General features: G+C 48.4%; 1 pseudogene; it reads right to left on the minus strand.

Annotated features, from left to right (window-relative positions):
- Nucleotides 1-18,978, minus strand: part of LOC127927942 (E3 ubiquitin-protein ligase ZNF598-like) — a 62,614-nt pseudogene that overhangs the window by 13,536 nt on the left and 30,100 nt on the right.

Genomic DNA, 18,978 nt, shown 5'->3' on the forward strand with positions numbered 1-18,978 from the left:
TAGACCAACACATCCTCACTGCTGAGACGTTACGCCCTCATAGACCAACACATCCTCACTGCTGGGACGTTACGCCCTCATAGACCAACACATCTCACTGCTGAGACGTTACGCCCTCATAGACCAACACATCCTCACTGCTGAGACGTTACGCCCTCATAGACCAACACATCCTCACTGCTGAGACGTTACGCCCTCATAGACCAACACGTTACGCCCTCATAGACCAACACATCCTCACTGCTGAGACGTTACGCCCTCATAGACCAACACGTTACGCCCTCATAGACCAACACATCCTCACTGCTGGGACGTTACGCCCTCATAACACACCAACACGTTACGCCCTCAGACCAACACGTTACGCCCTCATAGACCAACACATCCTCACTGCTGAGACGTTACGCCCTCATAGACCAACACATCCTCACTGCTGAGACGTTACGCCCTCATAGACCAACACGTTACGCCCTCAGACCAACACATCCTCACTGCTGAGACGTTACGCCCTCATAGACCAACACATCCTCCCTCTGAGACGTTACGCCCTCACTGCCAACACGTTACGCCCTCATAGACCAACACATCCTCACTGCTGGACGTTACGCCCTCATAGACCAACACATCCTCACTGCTGAGACGTTACGCCCTCATAGACCAACACGTTACGCCCTCATAGACCAACACATCCTCACTGCAGGGCGCTGGGACGTTACGCCCTCATAGACCAACACATCCTCACTGTGCTGGGACGTTACGCCTCATAGACCAACACATCCTCACTGCTGAGACGTTACGCCCTCATAGACCAACACGTTCCTCACTGCTGAGACGTTACGCCCTCATAGACCAACACATCCTCACTGCTGAGACGTTACGCCTCATAGACCAACACATCCTCACTGCTGAGACGTTAAGCCCTCATAGACCAACACATCCTCACTGCTGAGACGTTACGCCTCATAGACCAACACACACGTTACGCCCCTCATAGACCACACATCCTCCCTCATAGACCAACACGCCTCACTGACCAACACATACGCCCTCATAGACCAACACGTTACGCCCTCATAGACCAACACATCCTCACTGCTGAGACGTTACGCCTCATAGACCAACACGCCCCTCATAGACCAACACGTCCTCACTGCTGGGACGTTACGCCCTCATAGACCAACACATCCTCACTGCTGAGACGTTACGCCTCATAGACCAACACGTTACGCCCTCATAGACCAACACATCCTCACTGCTGACGTTACGCCTCATAGACCAACACATCCTCACTGCTGAGACGTTACGCCTCATAGACCAACACGTTCACTGCCTCAGACCAACACATCCTCACTGCTGAGACGTTACGCCTCATAGACCACATCCTCACTGCTGAGACGTTACGCCTCATAGACCAACACATCCTCACTGCTGAGACGTTACGCCCTCATAGACCAACACATCCTCACTGCTGAGACGTTACGCCCTCATAGACCAACACATCCCCTCACTGCTGAGACGTTACGCCTCATAGACCAACACATCCTCACTGCTGAGACGTTACGCCCTCATAGACCAACACGTCCTCACTGCTGGGACGTTACGCCCTCATAGACCAACACGCCCTCACTGCTGGGACGTTACGCCCTCATAGACCAACACATCCTCACTGCTGAGACGTTACGCCCTCATAGACCAACACATTACGCCCTCATAGACCAACACATCCTCACTGCTGAGACGTTACGCCCTCATAGACCAACACATCCTCACTGCTGAGACGTTACGCCCTCATAGACCAACACATCCTCACTGCTGAGACGTTACGCCCTCATAGACCAACACATCCTCACTGCTGAGACGTTACGCCCTCATAGACCAACACATCCTCACTGCTGAGACGTTACGCCCTCATAGACCAACACATCCTCACTGCTGAGACGTTACGCCCTCATAGACCAACACATTACGCCCTCATAGACCAACACGTTACGCCCTCATAGACCAACACATCCTCACTGCTGAGACGTTACGCCCTCATAGACCAACACATTACGCCCTCATAGACCAACACATCCTCACTGCTGAGACGTTACGCCCTCATAGACCAACACATCCTCACTGCTGAGACGTTACGCCCTCATAGACCAACACATCCTCACTGCTGAGACGTTACACCCTCATAGACCAACACATTACGCCCTCATAGACCAACACATCCTCACTGCTGAGACGTTACACCCTCATAGACCAACACGTTACGCCCTCATAGACCAACACATCCTCACTGCTGAGACGTTACGCCCTCATAGACCAACACATCCTCACTGCTGAGACGTTAAGCCCCTCATAGACCAACACATCCTCACTGCTGAGACGTTACGCCCTCATAGACCAACACATCCTCACTGCTGAGACGTTACACCCTCATAGACCAACACATTACGCCCTCATAGACCAACACATCCTCACTGCTGAGACGTTACACCCTCATAGACCAACACGTTACGCCCTCATAGACCAACACATCCTCACTGCTGAGACGTTATGCCCTCATAGACCAACACATCCTCACTGCTGAGACGTTACGCCCTCATAGACCAACACGTTACGCCCTCATAGACCAACACATCCTCACTGCTGGGACGTTACGCCCTCATAGACCAACACATTCTCACTGCTGGGACGTTACGCCCTCATAGACCAACACATCCTCACTGCTGAGACGTTACGCCCTCATAGACCAACACGTTACGCCCTCATAGACCAACACGTTACGCCCTCATAGACCAACACATCCTCACTGTTGAGACGTTACTCCCTCATAGACCAACACATCCTCACTGCTGAGACGTTACGCCCTCATAGACCAACACATCCTCACTGCTGAGACGTTACGCCCTCATAGACCAACACATCCTCACTGCTGAGACGTTACGCCCTCATAGACCAACACATCCTCACTGCTTATCGTATTTCGTGCAGCCCCTAACGTGGCCTTCACTGCTATTCGCCCAGGAGCTAGCTAACGCTAGCTAACGCACACAGATTAGCATCACTGTAGTGCTATTCACTCAACTGTACGACTTGATTAGTTTACTGTTAGCTAGCTACATAATCTTAGCCATTCTTCTTAGCTAGCTACATAGCCGTCCTTGTATCAGAGATAATTGCATAATTATCGTATTTCGTATTTCGTCGCCCTAACGTAGCCTTCACTGCTATTCGCCCAGGAGCTAGCAACGCTAGCTAACGCACACAGATTAGCATCACTGTAGTGCTATTCACTCAACTGTACGACTTGATTAGTTCAGTGTTAGCTAGCTACATAGCTGTCTTTGTTTCCAAGATAATTGTGTAGTTTAGTGTGTGTAGCCTTGGAGTGATTATCTTAATTCACTGAGGTTCGCTAGCCAGCTATTGTCGTTTTTAACTCAACGTAACGTAAACAACACTGCTAGCTAGCCAGCTAGCCCCGAATAGCAGCACTGTAGAAATTATTACACTCAACGGAACGACTTGATTAGTGTAGTGTCAACAACGCAGCTACTGCCAGCTAGCCTACTTTAGCAGTACTGTATCATTTTAATCATTTTAGTCAATAAGATTCTTGCTACGTAAGCTAACTTTCTGAACATTCGAGACGTGTAGTCCGCTTGTCATTCAATTTCCTTGCATTAGCGTAGCCTTTTCTGTAGCCTGTCAACTATGTGTCTGTCTATCCCTGTTCTCTCCTCTCTGCACAGACCATACAAACGCTCCACACCGCGTGTCGCGACCACCCTAACCTGGTGGTCCCAGCGCGTACGACCCACGTGGAGTTCAGGTCTCCGGTAGCCTCTGGAACTGCCAATCTGCGGCCAACAAGGCAGAGTTCATCTCAGCCTATGCCTCCCTCCAGTCCCTTGACTTCTTGGCACTGACGGAAACATGGATCACCACAGATAACACTGCTACTCCTACTGCTCTCTCCTCGTCCGCCCACGTGTTCTCGCACACCCCGAGAGCTTCTGGTCAGCGGGGTGGTGGCACCGGGATCCTCATCTCTCCCAAGTGGTCTTCTCTCTTTCTCCCCTTACCCATCTGTCTATTGCCTCCTTTGAATTCCATGCTGTCACAGTTACCAGCCCTTTCAAGCTTAACATCCTTATCATTTATCGCCCTCCAGGTTCCTTGGAGAGTTCATCAATGAGCTTGATGCCTTGATAAGCTCCTTTCCTGAGGACGGCTCACCTCTCACAGTTCTGGGCGACTTTAACCTCCCCCGTCTACCTTTGACTCATTCCTCTCTGCCTCCTTCTTTCCACTCCTCTCCTCTTTTGACCTCACCCTCTCACCTTCCCCCTACTCACAAGGCAGGCAATACGCTTGACCTCATCTTTACTAGATGCTGTTCTTCCACTAACCTCATTGCAACTCCCCTCCAAGTCTCCGACCACTACCTTGTATCCTTTTCCCTCTCGCTCTCATCCAACACTTCCCACACTGCCCCTACTCGGATGGTATCGCGCCGTCCCAACCTTCGCTCTCTCTCCCCGCTACTCTCTCCTCTTCCATCCTATCTTCTCTTCCCTCTGCTCAAACTTTCTCCAACCTATCTCCTGATTCTGCCTCCTCAACCCTCCTCTCCTCCCTTACTGCATCCTTTGACTCCCTATGTCCCTATCCTCCAGGCGGCTCGGTCCTCCCTCCGCTCCGTGGCTCGGCGACTCATTGCGAGCTCACAGAACAGGGCTCCGGGCAGCCGGCGGAAATGGAGAAAACTCCGCCTCCCTGCGGACCTGGCATCCTTTCACTCCCTCCTCTCTACATTTTCCTCCTCTGTCTCTGCTGCTAAAGCCACTTTCTACCATTCTAAGTTCCAAGCATCTGCCTCTAACCCTAGGAAGCTCTTTGCCACCTTCTCCTCCCTCCTGAATCCTCCCCCCTCCCTCCTCCCTCTCTGCAGATGACTTCGTCAACCATTTTGAAAAGAAGGTCGATGACATCCGATCCTCGTTTGCTAAGTCAAACGACACCGCTAGTTCTGCTCACACTGCCTACCCTATGCTCTGACCTCTTTCTCCCTCTCTCTCCAGATGAAATCTCGCGTCTTGTGACGGCCGGCCGCCCAACAACCTGCCCGCTTGACCCTATCCCCTCCTCTCTTCTCCAGACCATTTCCGGAGACCTTCTCCCTTACCTCACCTCGCTCATCAACTCATCCCTGACCGCTGGCTACGTCCCTCCCGTCTTCAAGAGAGCGAGAGTTGCACCCCTTCTGAAAAAACCTACACTCGATCCCTCCGATGTCAACAACTACAGACCAGTATCCCTTCTCTCTTTTCTCTCCAAAACTCTTGAGCGTGCCGTCCTTGGCCAGCTCTACCGCTATCTCTCTCAGAATGACCTTCTTGATCCAAATCAGTCAGGTTTCAAGACTAGTCATTCAACTGAGACTGCTCTTCTCTGTATCACGGAGGCGCTCCGCACTGCTAAAGCTAACTCTCTCTCCTCTGCTCTCATCCTTCTAGACCTATCGGCTGCCTTCGATACTGTGAACCATCAGATCCTCCTCTCCACCCTCTCCGAGTTGGGCATCCGGCGCGGCCCACGCTGGATTGCGTCCTACCTGACAGGTCGCTCCTACCAGGTGGCGTGGCGAGAATCTGTCTCCTCACCACGCGCTCTCACCACTGGTGTCCCCCAGGGCTCTGTTCTAGGCCCTCTCTTATTCTCGCTATACACCAAGTCACTTGGCTCTGTCATAACCTCACATGGTCTCTCCTATCACTGCTATGCAGACGACACACAATTAATCTTCTCCTTTCCCCCTTCTGATGACCAGGTGGCGAATCGCATCTCTGCATGTCTGGCAGACATATCAGTGTGGATGACGGATCACCACCTCAAGCTGAACCTCAGCAAGACGGAGCTCCTCTTCCTCCCGGGGAAGGACTGCCCGTTCCATGATCTCGCCATCACGGTTGACAACTCCATTGTGTCCTCCTCCCAGAGCGCTAAGAACCTTGGCGTGATCCTGGACAACACCCTGACGTTCTCAACTAACATCAAGGCGGTGTCCCGTTCCTGTAGGTTCATGCTCTACAACATCCGCAGAGTACGACCCTGCCTCACACAGGAAGCGGCGCAGGTCCTAATCCAGGCACTTGTCATCTCCCGTCTTGATTACTGCAACTCGCTGTTGGCTGGGCTCCCTGCCTGTGCCATTAAACCCTACAACTCATCCAGAACGCCGCAGCCCGTCTGGTGTTCAACCTTCCCAAGTTCTCTCACGTCACCCCGCTCCTCCGCTCTCCACTGGCTTCCAGTTGAAGCTCGCATCCGCTACAAGACCATGGTGCTCGCCTACGGAGCTGTGAGGGGAACGGCACCTCAGTACCTCCAGGCTCTGATCAGGCCCTACACCCAAACAAGGGCACTGCGTTCATCCACCTCTGGCCTGCTCGCCTCCCTACCACTGAGGAATTACAGTTCCCCGCTCAGCCCAGTCAAAACTGTTCGCTGCTCTGGCCCCCAATGGTGGAACAAACTCCCTCACGACGCCAGGACAGCGGAGTCAATCACCCACCTTCCGGAGACACCTGAAACCCCACCTCTTCAAGAATACCTAGGATAGGGTAAGTAAGGGTAGGTAATCCTTCTCCCCCAACAAGATTTAGATGCAAGTGGCTGTTCCACTGGTTGTCATAAGGTGTATGCACCAATTTGTAAGTCGCTCTGGATAAGAGCGTCTGCTAAATGACTTAAATGTAAAATGTAATGGGACGTTACGCCCTCATAGACCAACACGTTACGCCCTCATAGACCAACACATCCTCACTGCTGAGACGTTACGCCCTCATAGACCAACACATCCTCACTGCTGAGACGTTACGCCCTCATAGACCAACACGTTACGCCCTCATAGACCAACACATCCTCACTGCTGAGACGTTACGCCCTCATAGACCAACACATCCTCACTGCTGGGACGTTACGCCCTCATAGACCAACACATCCTCACTGCTGAGACGTTACGCCCTCATAGACCAACACGTTACGCCCTCATAGACCAACACATCCTCACTGCTGAGACGTTACGCCCTCATAGACCAACACATCCTCACTGCTGGGACGTTACGCCCTCATAGACCAACACATCCTCACTGCTGAGACGTTACGCCCTCATAGACCAACACGTCCTCACTGCTGAGACGTTACGCCCTCATAGACCAACACGTCCTCACTGCTGAGACGTTAAACCCTCATAGACCAACACATCCTCACTGCTGAGACGTTACGCCCTCATAGACCAACACATCCTCACTGCTGAGACGTTACGCCCTCATAGACCAACACGTTACGCCCTCATAGACCAACACGTTACGCCCTCATAGACCAACACATCCTCACTGCTGAGACGTTACGCCTCATAGACCAACACGTTACGCCCTCATAGACCAACACATCCTCACTGCTGAGACGTTACGCCCTCATAGACCAACACGTTACGCCCTCATAGACCAACACATCCTCACTGCTGGGACGTTACGCCCTCATAGACCAACACATCCTCACTGCTGAGACGTTACGCCCTCATAGACCAACACGTTACGCCCTCATAGACCAACACATCCTCACTGCTGGGACGTTACGCCCTCATAGACCAACACATCCTCACTGCTGAGACGTTACGCCCTCATAGACCAACACGTTACGCCCTCATAGACCAACACATCCTCACTGCTGAGACGTTACGCCCTCATAGACCAACACATTACGCCCTCATAGACCAACACATCCTCACTGCTGAGACGTTACGCCCTCATAGACCAACACATCCTCACTGCTGAGACGTTACGCCCTCATAGACCAACACATCCTCACTGCTGAGACGTTACGCCCTCATAGACCAACACATCCTCACTGCTGAGACGTTACGCCCTCATAGACCAACACATCCTCACTGCTGGGACGTTACGCCCTCATAGACCAACACGTCCTCACTGCTGGGACGTTACGCCCTCATAGACCAACACATCCTCACTGCTGAGACGTTACGCCCTCATAGACCAACACATTACGCCCTCATAGACCAACACATCCTCACTGCTGAGACGTTACGCCCTCATAGACCAACACATCCTCACTGCTGAGACGTTACGCCTCATAGACCAACACATCCTCACTGCTGAGACGTTACGCCCTCATAGACCAACACATCCTCACTGCTGAGACGTTACGCCTCATAGACCAACACATCCTCACTGCTGAGACGTTACGCCCTCATAGACCAACACATCCTCACTGCTGAGACGTTACGCCCTCATAGACCAACACATTACGCCCTCATAGACCAACACGTTACGCCCTCATAGACCAACACATCCTCACTGCTGAGACGTTACGCCTCATAGACCAACACATTACGCCCTCATAGACCAACACATCCTCACTGCTGAGACGTTACGCCCTCATAGACCAACACATCCTCACTGCTGAGACGTTACGCCCTCATAGACCAACACATCCTCACTGCTGAGACGTTACACCCTCATAGACCAACACATTACGCCCTCATAGACCAACACATCCTCACTGCTGAGACGTTACACCCTCATAGACCAACACGTTACGCCCTCATAGACCAACACATCCTCACTGCTGAGACGTTACGCCCTCATAGACCAACACATCCTCACTGCTGAGACGTTACGCCCTCATAGACCAACACATCCTCACTGCTGAGACGTTACGCCCTCATAGACCAACACATCCTCACTGCTGAGACGTTTACACCCTCATAGACCAACACATTACGCCCTCATAGACCAACACATCCTCACTGCTGAGACGTTACACCCTCATAGACCAACACGTTACGCCCTCATAGACCAACACATCCTCACTGCTGAGACGTTATGCCCTCATAGACCAACACATCCTCACTGCTGAGACGTTACGCCCTCATAGACCAACACGTTACGCCCTCATAGACCAACACATCCTCACTGCTGGGACGTTACGCCCTCATAGACCAACACATTCTCACTGCTGGGACGTTACGCCCTCATAGACCAACACATCCTCACTGCTGAGACGTTACGCCCTCATAGACCAACACATCCTCATAGACCAGACGTTACGCCCTCATAGACCAACACATCCTCACTGCTGAGACGTTACGCCCTCATAGACCAACACATCCTCACTGCTGAGACGTTACGCCCTCATAGACCAACACATCCTCACTGCTGAGACGTTACGCCCTCATAGACCAACACATCCTCACTGCTGAGACGTTACGCCCTCATAGACCAACACATCCTCACTGCTGAGACGTTACGCCCTCATAGACCAACACGTCCTCACTGCTGAGACGTTACGCCCTCATAGACCAACACATCCTCACTGCTGAGACGTTACGCCCTCATAGACCAACACATCCTCACTGCTGAGACGTTACGCCCTCATAGACCAACACATCCTCACTGCTGAGACGTTACGCCCTCATAGACCAACACATTACGCCCTCATAGACCAACACATCCTCACTGCTGAGACGTTACGCCCTCATAGACCAACACATCCTCACTGCTGAGACGTTACGCCCTCATAGACCAACACGTTACGCCCTCATAGACCAACACATCCCCACTGCTGAGACGTTACGCCCTCATAGACCAACACATCCTCACTGCTGAGACGTTACGCCCTCATAGACCAACACATCCTCACTGCTGAGACGTTACGCCCTCATAGACCAACACATCCTCACTGCTGAGACGTTACGCCCTCATAGACCAACACATCCTCACTGCTGAGACGTTACGCCCTCATAGACCAACACATCCTCACTGCTGAGACGTTACGCCCTCATAGACCAACACATCCTCACTGCTGAGACGTTACGCCCTCATAGACCAACACATCCTCACTGCTGAGACGTTACGCCCTCATAGACCAACACATCCTCACTGCTGAGACGTTACGCCCTCATAGACCAACACATCCTCACTGCTGAGACGTTACGCCCTCATAGACCAACACATCCTCACTGCTGAGACGTTACGCCCTCATAGACCAACACATCCTCATAGACTGACACGTTACGCCCTCATAGACCAACACATCCTCACTGCTGAGACGTTACGCCCTCATAGACCAACACGTTACGCCCTCATAGACCAACACATCCTCACTGTGGAGACGTTACGCCCTCATAGACCAACACGTTACACCCTCATAGACCAACACATCCTCACTGCTGAGACGTTACGCCCTCATAGACCAACACGTTACGCCCTCATAGACCAACACATCCTCACTGTGGAGACGTTACGCCCTCATAGACCAACACATTACGCCCTCATAGACCAACACATTACGCCCTCATAGACCAACACATTACGCCCTCATAGACCAACACATTACGCCCTCATAGACCAACACATCCTCACTGCTGAGACGTTACGCCCTCATAGACCAACACGTTACGCCCTCATAGACCAACACATCCTCACTGCTGAGACGTTACGCCCTCATAGACCAACACATCCTCACTGCTGAGACGTTACGCCCTCATAGACCAACACGTTACGCCCTCATAGACCAACACATCCTCACTGCTGAGACGTTACGCCCTCATAGACCAACACATCCTCACTGCTGAGACGTTACGCCCTCATAGACCAACACATCCTCACTGCTGAGACGTTACGCCCTCATAGACCAACACATCCTCACTGTGGAGACGTTACGCCCTCATAGACCAACACATCCTCACTGCTGAGACGTTACGCCCTCATAGACCAACACATCCTCACTGCTGGGACGTTACGCCCTCATAGACCAACACATCCTCACTGCTGAGACGTTACGCCCTCATAGACCAACACATCCTCACTGCTGGGACGTTACGCCCTCATAGACCAACACATCCTCACTGCTGAGACGTTACGCCCTCATAGACCAACACATCCTCACTGCTGAGACGTTACGCCCTCATAGACCAACACATCCTCACTGCTGCGACGTTACGCCCTCATAGACCAACACATCCTCACTGCTGAGACGTTACACCCTCATAGACCAACACATCCTCACTGCTGAGACGTTACGCCCTCATAGACCAACACATCCTCACTGCTGAGACGTTACGCCCTCATAGACCAACACATCCTCACTGCTGAGACGTTACGCCCTCATAGACCAACACATCCTCACTGCTGAGACGTTACACCCTCATAGACCAACACATCCTCACTGCTGGGACGTTACGCCCTCATAGACCAACACGTTACGCCCTCATAGACCAACACATCCTCACTGCTGGGACGTTACGCCCTCATAGACCAACACATCCTCACTGCTGAGACGTTACGCCCTCATAGACCAACACGTTACGCCCTCATAGACCAATACAAACCCCCTAACTGCTGGGTAATACTGCACAAAACCCCTCATAACACCCCAGGGGTAATACACATCCTCACTAAACCTGAAACCCCCCCCAGGGGTAATCCTGCACAAACCCCCCCTAACCCTCCCAGGGGTAACACTGAACAACCCCCCAGGGGATCACTCAAAACCCCCCTGCTCCCAGGGGTTACTGCACAACCCCCCCCATCCCCAAGGGGTAATACCACAAAACCTCCCCAGGGGTAATACTGCACAAAACTCCCCAGGGGTAATACTGCACAAAACTCCCCCAGGGTTAACACATGCACAACTGGCACATAGAAATGATTGTGTAGAGCAAATATGAATTGGGATAGTTATGTTATGTACCTGGCGGGGTTTCTTGGAGATGAGGGCAGGGAACTCCTCCTCTACCTCCAGGGGGGTTCCGGCTGCTGGGCCACTGTTACTGGTTTATCCAGGTGGCCATAGCCAATCCACTTGCTTTGACCTTTGCTTTTACAGCGGTTTTAACTGCTCCTAGCAACCAGTGGCTTGAGCGTGGCTCTCCGGAACGTTCTCCTTCTGTACCCTGGAGACCGTTTCCATGAGGACAGGAACTTGGTTCCCAAATGATGATGGAGGGGCGTGGCCTGTTTCTTCTTCTTGGCTGTCTTGGATGTGGGGCTTGGGGCGGGAATAGGACCGAGGGGGAGGGCTTAGAGGTTGGTGGGAGGGGCAGCTGTCAGTGGGGGAGGCTTGGCGGTTGGTGGGAGGGGCTTAGCTGTCAATGGGAGGGGCTTAGAGGCAGGGGCAGATTTAGACGGTCCTTTGACGATGAGAAGAGAGGAGATATCCAACATGGTTGGAACTGCTCGGTGCTCCTGCATCGTCTTGGAACGCAATTGTCATCATCGGACGGGGGAGGGGCGGCGCACGGGGGGAGCTTTTTCCTCCGAGAGGAAGAGGAGGAGGAGAGGAGCTGGGGGCCGGGGGGAGGGGGAGAGGAGGGTTGTTAGGGGGAGGTCTAGAGGAAGAGGAGGAAGGATGACCGTCTTGGAGGTGTTGCTGCTGCTGCTGCTGGCTTGGCTCCAGGCTGAGGTAGCTCCGCCCGCTGGTCTGGGAGGGCGGATCTTAGAGACCAGGGCGGGGAAGTCTTCTTCTTGGAAGGAGGAGTGCTTCCTGGGTTGGGCGGAGTAGGCGGGGGTCATGGGGTCATAACCATGGCAGCAGATAGACTGGGGAAGTCATCCTCCTTCAGAGGGACCTGGGCCGGAGTCTTCAGGGCTGGGGGGCTTTACACTGTAACACACACAATATATATACCTATAACATACATCACTACAGAGACCTGGGGGGGGGCTTTACACTGTAACACACAATATATATACCTATAATATACATCACTACAGAGAGACCTGGGGGGGCTTTACACTGTAACACACAATATATATACCTATAACATACATCACACAGAGAGACCTGGGGGGCTTTACACTGTAACCACAATATATATACCTATAACATACATCACTACAGAGAGACCTGGGGGGGTTACTGTAACACACAATATATATACCTATAACATACATCACTACAGAGAGACCTGGGGGGCTTTACACTGTAACACACAATATATATACCTATAACATACATCACTACAGAGAGACCTGGGGGAGGGGGGCTTTACACTGTAACACACATATATATACCTATAACATACATCACTACAGAGAGACCTGGGGGCTTTACACTGTAACACACAATATATATACCTATAACATACATCACTACAGAGAGACCTGGGGGGCTTTACACTGTAACACACAGTATATACCTGTAACATACATCACTACAGAGAGACCTGGGGGGGGCTTTACACTGTAACACACAATATATATACCTATAACATACATCACTACAGAGAGACCAGGGGCTTTACACTGTAACACACAATATATATACCTATAACATACATCACTACAGAGAGACCTGGGGGGGCTTTACACTGTACCACACAATATATATACCTGTAACATACATCACTACAGAGAGACCTGGGGGGGGCTTTACACTGTAACACACAATATATATACCTATAACATACATCACTACAGAGAGACCTAGGGGGGCTTTACACTGTAACACACAATATATATACCTGTAACATACATCACTACAGAGAGACCTGGGGGGCTTTACACTGTAACACACAATATATATACCTATAACATACATCACTACAGAGAGACCTGGGGGGCTTTACACTGTAACACACAATATATATACCTATAATATACATCACTACAGAGAGACCTGGGGGGCTTTTTACACTGTAACACACAATATATATACCTATAATATACATCACTACAGAGAGACCTGGGGGGGCTTTACACTGTACCACACAATATATATACCTATAACATACATCACTACAGAGAGACCTGGGGGCTTTACACTGTAACACACAATATATATACCTATAACATACATCACTACAGAGAGACCTGGGGGGCTTTACACTGTAACACACAATATATATACCTATAACATACATCACTACAGAGAGACCTGGGGGGGCTTTACACTGTAACACACAATATATATACCTATAATATACATCACTACAGAGAGACCTGGGGGGCTTTACACTGTAACACACAATATATATACCTATAACATACATCACTACAGAGACCTGGGGGGCTTTACACTGTAACACACAATATATATACCTATAACATACATCACTACAGAGAGACCTGGGGGGGCTTTACACTGTAACACACAATATATATACCTATAACATACATCACTACAGAGAGACCTGGGGGGGGCTTTACACTGTAACACACAATATATATACCTATAACATACATCACTACAGAGAGACCTGGGGGGGCTTTACACTGTAACACACAATATATATACCTATAACATACATCACTACAGAGAGACCTGGGGGGCTTTACACTGTAACACACAATATATATACCTATAACATACATCACTACAGAGAGACCTGGGGGCTTTACACTGTAACACACAATATATATACCTATAACATACATTACTACAGAGAGACCTGGGGGGGCTTTACACTGTAACACACAATATATATACCTATAACATACATCACTACAGAGACCTGGGGGGCTTTACACTGTAACACACAATATATATACCTATAACATACATCACTACAGAGAGACCTGGGGGGGCTTTACACTGTAACACACAATATATATACCTATAACATACATCACTACAGAGAGACCTGGGGGGGGCTTTACACTGTAACACACAATATATATACCTATAACATACATCACTACAGAGAGACCTGGGGGGGGCTTTACACTGTAACACACAATATATATACCTATAACATACATCACTACAGAGACCTGGGGGGGGCTTTACACTGTAACACACAATATATATACCTATAACATACATCACTACAGAGAGACCTGGGGGGGCTTTACACTGTAACACACAATATATATACCTATAACATACATCACTACAGAGAGACCTGGGGGGGCTTTACACTGTAACACACAATATATATACCTATAACATACATCACTACAGAGAGACCTGGGGGGGCTTTACACTGTAACACACATATATATACCTATAACATACATCACTACAGAGAGACCTGGGGGGCTACACTGTAACACACAATATATATACCTATAACATACATCACTACAGAGAGACCTGGGGGCTTTACACTGTAACACACAATATATATACCTGTAACATACATCACTACAGAGAGACCTGGGGGCTTTACACTGTAACACACAATATATATACCTATAACATACATCACTACAGAGACCTGGGGGGCTTTACACTGTAACACACAATATATATACCTATAACATACATCACTACAGAGAGACCTGGGGGGGGGCTTTACACTGTAACACACAATATATATACCTATAACATACATCACTACAGAGAGACCTGGGGGGCTTTACACTGTAACACACAATATATATACCTATAACATACATCACTACAGAGAGAGGGGGGCTTTACACTGTAACACACAATATATATACCTATAACATACATCACTACAGAGAGACCTGGGGGGGCTTTACACTGTAACACACAATATATATACCTATAACATACATCACTACAGAGACCTGGGGAGGCTTTACACTGTAACACACAATATATATACCTATAATATACATCACTACAGAGAGACCTGGGGGGCTTTACACTGTAACACACAATATATATACCTATAATATACATCACTACAGAGAGACCTGGGGGGGCTTTACACTGTAACACACAATATATATACCTATAACATACATCACTACAGAGAGACCTGGGGGGGGCTTTACACTGTAACACACAATATATATACCTATAACATACATCACTACAGAGAGACCTGGGGGGGCTTTACACTGTAACACACAATATATATACCTATAACATACATCACTACAGAGAGACCTGGGGGGCTTTACACTGTAACACACAATATATATACCTATAACATACATCACTACAGAGAGACCTGGGGGGGCTTTACACTGTAACACACAAATATATATACCTATAACATACATCACTACAGAGAGACCTGGGGGGCTTTACACTGTAACACACAATATATATACCTATAACATACATCACTACAGAGAGACCTGGGGGGCTTTACACTGTACACACAATATATATACCTATAACATACATCACTACAGAGAGACCTGGGGGGCTTTACACTGTAACACACAATATATATACCTATAACATACATCACTACAGAGAGACCTGGGGGGCTTTACACTGTAACACACAATATATATACCTATAACATACATCACTACAGAGAGACCTGGGGGGCTTTACACTGTAACACACAATATATATACCTATAACATACATCACTACAGAGACCTGGGGGGCTTTACACTGTAACACACAATATATATACCTATAACATACATCACTACAGAGAGACCTGGGGGCTTTACACTGTAACACACAATATATATACCTATAACATACATCACTACAGAGAGACCTGGGGGGCTTTACACTGTAACACACAATATATATACCTATAACATACATCACTACAGAGAGACCTGGGGGGGGCTTTACACTGTAACACACAATATATATACCTATAACATACATCACTACAGAGAGACCTGGGGGGGCTTTACACTGTAACACACAATATATATACCTATAACATACATCACTACAGAGAGACCTGGGGGGCTTTACACTGTAACACACAATATATATACCTATAACATACATCACTACAGAGAGACCTGGGGGGGGCTTTACACTGTAACACACAATATATATACCTATAATATACATCACTACAGAGAGACCTGGGGGGCTTTACACTGTAACACACAATATATATACCTATAATATACATCACTACAGAGAGACCTGGGGGGCTTTACACTGTAACACACAATATATATACCTATAACATACATCACTACAGAGAGACCTGGGGGGCTTTACACTGTAACACACAATATATATACCTATAACATACATCACTACAGAGAGACCTGGGGGGGGCTTTACACTGTAACACACAATATATATACCTATAACATACATCACTACAGAGAGACCTGGGGGGGCTTTACACTGTAACACACAATATATATATATACCTGTAACATACATCACTACAGAGAGACCTGGGGGGGGCTTTACACTGTAACACACAATATATATACCTATAACATACATCACTACAGAGAGACCTGGGGGGGGCTTTACACTGTAACACACAATATATATACCTATAACATACATCACTACAGAGAGACCTGGGGGGGGCTTTACACTGTAACACACAATATATATACCTATAACATACATCACTACAGAGAGACCTGGGGGGGGGGCTTTACACTGTAACACACAATATATATACCTATAACATACATCACTACAGAGAGACCTGGGGGGCTTTACACTGTAACACACAATATATATACCTATAACATACATCACTACAGAGAGACCTGGGGGGCTTTACACTGTAACACACAATATATATACCTATAACATACATCACTACAGAGAGACCTGGGGGGCTTTACACTGTAACACACAATATATATACCTATAACATACATCACTACAGAGAGACCTGGGGGGCTTTACACTGTAACACACAATATATATACCTATAACATACATCACTACAGAGAGACCTGGGGGGCTTTACACTGTAACACACAATATATATACCTATAACATACATCACTACAGAGAGACCTGGGGGGCTTTACACTGTAACACACAATATATATACCTATAACATACATCACTACAGAGAGACCTGGGGGGGCTTTACACTGTAACACACAATATATATACCTATAACATACATCACTACAGAGAGACCTGGGGGGCTTTACACTGTAACACACAATATATATACCTATAACATACATCACTACAGAGAGACCTGGGGGGCTTTACACTGTAACACACAATATATATACCTATAACATACATCACTACAGAGAGACCTGGGGGGCTTTACACTGTAACACACAATATATATACCTATAACATACATCACTACAGAGAGACCTGGGGGGGCTTTACACTGTAACACACAATATATATACCTATAACATACATCACTACAGAGAGACCTGGGGGGCTTTACACTGTAACACACAATATATATACCTATAACATACATCACTACAGAGAGACCTGGGGGGCTTTACACTGTAACACACAATATATATACCTATAACATACATCACTACAGAGAGACCTGGGGGGCTTTACACTGTAACACACAATATATATACCTATAACATACATCACTACAGAGAGACCTGGGGGGCTTTACACTGTAACACACAATATATATACCTATAACATACATCACTACAGAGACCTGGGGAGGCTTTACACTGTAACACACAATATATATACCTATAATATACATCACTACAGAGAGACCTGGGGGGGGGCTTTACACTGTAACACACAATATATATACCTATAACATACATCACTACAGAGAGACCTGGGGGGGCTTTACACTGTAACACACAATATATATACCTATAACATACATCACTACAGAGAGACCTGGGGGGCTTTACACTGTAACACACAATATATATACCTATAACATACATCACTACAGAGAGACCTGGGGGGCTTTACACTGTAACACACAATATATATACCTATAACATACATCACTACAGAGAGACCTGGGGGGGGCTTTACACTGTAACACACAATATATATACCTGTAACATACATCACTACAGAGAGACCTGGGGGGCTTTACACTGTACCACACAATATATATACCTATAATATACATCACTACAGAGAGACCTGGGGGGGGCTTTACACTGTAACACACAATATATATACCTATAACATACATCACTACAGAGAGACCTGGGGGCTTTACACTGTAACACACAATATATATACCTATAACATACATCACTACAGAGACCTGGGGGGGGCTTTACACTGTAACACACAATATATATACCTATAACATACATCACTACAGAGAGA

This window comes from Oncorhynchus keta, unplaced genomic scaffold (assembly GCF_023373465.1).
Source record: "Oncorhynchus keta strain PuntledgeMale-10-30-2019 unplaced genomic scaffold, Oket_V2 Un_scaffold_19589_pilon_pilon, whole genome shotgun sequence".
NCBI lineage: Eukaryota > Metazoa > Chordata > Actinopteri > Salmoniformes > Salmonidae > Oncorhynchus > Oncorhynchus keta.